This window comes from Cervus canadensis, chromosome 11, assembly GCF_019320065.1.
Source record: "Cervus canadensis isolate Bull #8, Minnesota chromosome 11, ASM1932006v1, whole genome shotgun sequence".
Classification (NCBI taxonomy): Eukaryota; Metazoa; Chordata; class Mammalia; order Artiodactyla; family Cervidae; genus Cervus; species Cervus canadensis.
Genome location: NC_057396.1, coordinates 43,167,459 through 43,173,322, shown reverse-complemented (window position 1 = coordinate 43,173,322; position 5,864 = coordinate 43,167,459). Strand labels below are relative to the sequence as shown.

The window sequence follows — 5,864 nt, the reverse complement described above, 5'->3', positions numbered from 1 at the left end:
TGGGTAGCCATTCCTTCTCCAAGGGATCTTCCCCACCCAGGGATCGAACCTGGGTCTCCTGAATTCTAGGCAGATTCTTTACCAACTGAGCTACCAGGGAAGCACGTACAGTCCATAAAGGAGTAATTTTTAAATTTTTGCAATAAAATTCAAAGCTTGGACAAATAATTCCAAGTGCCTTTGGTAGGGGATGGCGGGGGGTGGGGGGGGGTGTCTAAATGAATTTTTACCATTTTTCTCTCTCCACTGAACCTGTGTAAAAGTCAGTGTGTCTAGCACAGGACTCTGAACCCCAGTGCTGCCTAACAAATTCTATGTGAATGACTCATAGGACAATAAATTTAGGGTCCTTCTCTCTATATATATATATATAAAATTCTGGACTATGTACTGAGGACAGACTTCATGAGGCTTCTGGATGAATTCACACATGTGTATCATCAGCTCCTTGGAAGACAGATTCTCCAGCACTGTGGAGCAGTGGTAGGAACCATTAGGTGACCACTCAGAATATGTAGTTTAATGTAGAGCAGGACATGAAAGCAGAGTACTCAGCCCTTAAGCCAGGATGGGTGGACTTGAGAGCTGTGTTTAAAGATAGCTGTGTGAAGAGAAGTTGCATTCTTTTCCAACAAGTCATGCTGACTCTTCCACCAATGATCAGCAATTTCAGACTCCAAAGTGTAGGAGCAGAAGAGAACTAATTCACTGAAGAGGCTTCCAGATTAACCCAATTGCTTTCATGTATCCATCTGGAGGGGGCATAAGAATAATTGTAATACTCTATAGAGTACTTGGCAGCTTAAGAATTGCCCAAAACACAATCTCATTTAATCTTCATTAAATCCTGTTAGTTAAATATGCTTTTCATTATTCAAAAATTATGAAAATTGGTGACTGTATTAGTAAGCATACAACTTGAAATTTTTAGCTATTTGACACAATAAAACATTACTTGCCATTCACACAGAAAAGGAAAAAATGATAATATTGTAGGTTGAATGACCACTGATGGCTTTCCTCCAAGTGTTTTTTCCCAGGCTTATTGAGATATAACTGACATATAACATGTGTAAGTGTATGCACATGTATAAATTTACATGACTTTATGTAAATCAACATGCACAATATGTTGACTTGATACTCTCATATATTTCAAAATGATCACCACTATAGTATCGCTAACACCTCTACCCCAACATATGATTATCATTTTTTGTGTGTGGTGAGAATATTTAAGATCTACTCTGTAAGCAGTTCTCAAGTGTATTATACAGCATTATTAGCTATAGTTATCATATTGTACATTAGATCCCCAGAACTTAATTGTCTTAAGACTGGAAGTTTGTACACGCCAACCAACATTTTTCCATTTTTCCCACTTCCCAGACACTGGTAATCACAATTCCATTGTTTCTGTGAGTTCGGTTTTTTAGATTCCACATGTAAGCTTTATAGTACATGTCTTTGTGTCTAACTTATTTCACTCTAATGCTTCATATTTCATATTTATTCATATTTATTCATTCTGCTGTCAGTGGACATTTAGGTTGTTTCCATGTCTTGGCTATGGTAAGCGGTGCTGCAATGAACATGAGGCTGCATGTATCCTTTCAAATCATGTTTTTCTGTAGATATATGCCTAGGAGTTGGATTGCAGGGTGGTATGGTAGCTGTACTCTTAGTTTTTAAAGGAACCTCCATACTCCAACAGTATAATTTTTAAAACACTCTTTTATATTCATTATCTAATTTTATTTGTAAAATAAACTTGTGATTATGATGGCAGTGGTGTTGGAGGTGATGATGTTCTTGGAAGATAAGCAGGAAGTAGAGCAACCTCTGGAAACATTGGAAATCTCATATACATGAAATCTAAAACATCTTCCTCAGGCAACAAACTTCAAGTTAGAATTCTAGCTAACATTGAGAGTCCACTAAATGCTAAGCAATGTACCATGTTGTTTGCAGATTTAATTTAAACTTTAGAGCCCAGGTACAATGTTTCATTTTATAGGTTAGGACTAAATTTCCAAATAGTGGGAATCTACCCATGGTCAAAAATCAGAAAGTAAGGGAGCCAGGATTTAAATCCAGATGCATTTTATTCCAAAGCCCATGTGCTTTCTTCTGCAACACTATAGCATCTAAATTTGGGAACTTGGTAAGTTCTCTTTTCTCCTGTTGCTTTGAAAACTGTAAAGGAGCCAGGAGCTTTCTCAAGACTTTCCCACAACAGATAGCATGTGAGCCACACTGTCCCTGATTTCCTTGGTCTTTGCTCCATGGATGATGGGATTAAGCATGGGGGAAATTAACACATAGAGATTTGCCAGAAGGATGTGGATATGGTGAGGAATGTTCTTGCCAAAGTGATAGGTCAGGAAAGTGAAAAAGGATGGGATGAAAAATAGAATGAATCCAATGTGGGAACCACAAGTATTGACAGCCTTGTGCCAGGCATCCTGGGAAGGAAGTCTAAACACGGCTTGGAGGATCAAAGTGTAGGAAATATCAGTGAGTGCAACATCTACCAAAACTGATGCCATTGGCACTGAGAAGCCATACCAGATATTGACGGTGATGCCAGCACAGGCCAATTTGGTTACCCCCAATGAGTTCACAGTATGAGTGGGGGAATGAATGACGTTGGCTCAACAGTATGGCAGCCTCTTCAGCAAGAATATGATAGGGAAAACTGCCCCAGGGTCCTGTCCCCATATTGCCTGGCTCATTTTTATGATTGCAGTAAGAGTTAAGCTGAGATGGTTGGATGGCATCACTGACTCGATGGACATGAGTTTGAGCAAGCTCTGGGAGTCGGTGATGGACAGGGAGGCCTGATGCGCTGCAGTCCATGGGGTCACAAAGAGTTGGACATGACTGAGCAACTGAACTGAACTGAGGAGTTAAGACAGCTGTGTGCCTCAAAGGAGTACAAATGGCCACGTAGCAGTCAAATGCCATGGCCAGAAGGATTCCTGACTCAGTTACAAAGGCAACGTGGATGAAAAACATTTTAGTGATGCAGGCATCAAAGGCAATCTCCCCAGCATGGAACCAGAAGATAGCAAGAGCCTTGGGCACAGTGGTGGTGGACAGCAGAATGTCAGTACCAGCCAGCATGGATAGGAAGACATATGTAGGGTTCATGGAGAGTGCATTCATTGAGGACGACAAGCATGAGGGCTCCATTTCCCAAGGCTGCAGTGATGTATGGCAGGCAGAAGGGGATGGAGAGCCAGGTGTGGTAGTTCTCCAGTCCTAGTATATCAAGTAGAACAAACACAATGAGGTGGAAGGTGGTGAGGTTAGCACCAAACATGCCTGCTTTTGGAGTCTGTCTATGAAGACCACAGAAATTAGGAGTCATTGAGCAGAATCAGCCATAAGTTTCACTAAAGTTGAACATTAGATAATGAAATCAATCACTAATGCCTTGACTTAGCATATATAATGTTAGGCTTTCACTTCCTAGCCTAGCACTGCAAACATAAATATAGACATAGGTTCCTGATCACAACTCAGCAATGTCTAGAATACAGACATAACTTACCATTCTCACTCACATGCTTCTACTCAGGCTTTGGCCATCCTTCACCCATTCTGTCGCAATAGCTTCATAACTAATCTAGTCCCTTCCTCTCCTAGCTTCCCAACCTCAACCTTTCCACAGCCATCAGCTATACTGCAGCCTGGGTGGTATGCTCAAAACAAAACAAAAAAATCTTTCTATGTTTCCTCTTACAAACCTTACATAATTATATACATATATATAAGTGAAAGTGAAAGTCACTTAGTTGTGTATGACTCTTTGCAACCCCATGAACTATACAGTCCATGGAATTCTCCAGGCCGGAATACTAGAGTGGGTAGCCATTCCCTTCTCCAGGGGATCTTCCCAATGCAGGGATCGAACCCAGGTCTCCCACATTGCAGGTGGATTCTTTACCAGCTGAGCCACCAAGGAAAGTATATATATATACTGTATATATGTATATATATTACATACATTTATATATACATTATATATATACATACAATATATGTATATATATATTACATACATTTTTTTCTCTTAAAAAAATTATAGATATCAAGGGAACATTTCATGCAAGGATGGGCATGATAAAGGACAGAAACAATAAGTATCTAACAGAGATTAAGACAAGGTGGCAAGAATACACAGAACTGTACAAAAAAAAGTCTTAGTGATCTGAATAACTACGATGGTGTAGTCACTCACCTAGAACCAGACATCCTGGAGTGTGAAGTCAAGTGGACCTTAGGAAGCATTAGCACAAACAGAGCTAGTGGAGGCAATGAAATTCCAGCTGAGATATTTAAAATTCTAAAAGATGATGGTGTTAAAGTGCTGCACTCAATATGTCAGCAAATTTGGAAAACTCAGCAATGGCCACAGGACTCAAAAGGGTCAGTTTTCATTCCCATCCCAATGAAAGGCAATTGCTCTCATTTCACATGCTAGTAAGGTGGTGCTCGAAATACTTACTTCAAGCTAGGCTTCAACAGTATGTGAACTGAGAACTTCCAGATGTACAGGCTGGATTTAGAAAAGGCAGAGGAATCAGAGATCAAATTGCCAACATCCATATATTGTCACCCTGCTTATTTAACTTACATGCAGAGAACATCATGCAAAATGCCAGACTGGGTGAATCACAAGCTGGAATCAAGATTGCCAGGAGAAATAGCAACAACCTCAGATATGCAGATGATACTACTCTAAAGGCAGAAAGTGAAGAGGACCTAAAGAGCCTCTTGATGAGGGTGAAAGAAGAAAGTGAAAAGCTGGCTTAAAACTCAACATTCAAAAAAATGAAGCATGGCATCTAGTCCCATCTCTTCAAGGCAAAAAGAAGGGGGAAAAGTAGAAGCAGTGATAAGTTTTCTTTTCTTGGGCTCCAAAATCACTGCAGATGGTGACTGCAGCCATGAAATTAAAAGATGCTTACTCCTTGGAAGGAAAGCTTTGACAAACCTAGACAACATATTAAAAAGCAGTACATCACCTTGCCAATAAAGGTCCACCCAAACAGCCAAAGCTATAGTTTTTCCAGTAGTCATGTACAGATGTGAGAGCTGGACCACAAACAAGACTGAGTGCCAAAGAACTGATGCTTTTGAATTATGGGGCTAGAGAAGACTCTTGAGAGTCCCTTGGACTGCAAGGAGATCAAACCAGTCAATCTTAAAGGAAATCAACCCTGACTATTCATTGGAAGGACTGATGCTCAAGCTCCAATACTTTGGCCACATGATGTGAAGATCTGATTCATTGGAAAAGACCCTGAAGCTAGGAAATACTGAAGGCAAAAGTAAGAGGGTGCAGCAGAGGATGAGATGGTTTGATAACATCATTGACTCGAAGGACATGGATTTGAGCAAACTCCAGGAGACAGTAAAGGCAGGGAATCTGGCACGCTGCAGTCCATAGGGTCACAAAGAGTCAGACACAATTCAGCGACTGAACAACAACAATATACATAGACATATAGATTTAGATAGATAGATAATTTAATATAATGGTTAAATATATATGTTTGGGATTAGATAGCTGGACTAGGCTTAGATGACCCCAATTTTATTGGCAACATCCAACACACCATAGTCAGGAGTCAGTAGAACATATGCCTTCTTCTCTCCATCAAGCCAGATCAGGGTGTTCACTTTGGCCACTTCAGTGTCATAGAGCTTCTTCACAGCCTGTCTGACCTGGCATGTGTTGGCCTTGATATCCACAATGAACACAAGTGTGTTATGTTCTTCTATCTTCCTTATGATTGACTCAGTAGTGAGAGAGAACTTGATGATGGCATAGTGATCAAGCTTGCTTCCCCTTA

The 5,864-nt window shown here is 40.3% G+C and overlaps 1 pseudogene; it reads right to left on the bottom strand.

Moving 5' to 3' along the window:
- Positions 1-2,175: 2,175 nt before the first annotated feature.
- Positions 2,176-3,325, bottom strand: LOC122450635 (annotated as a pseudogene).
- Positions 3,326-5,864: the final 2,539 nt, after the last annotated feature.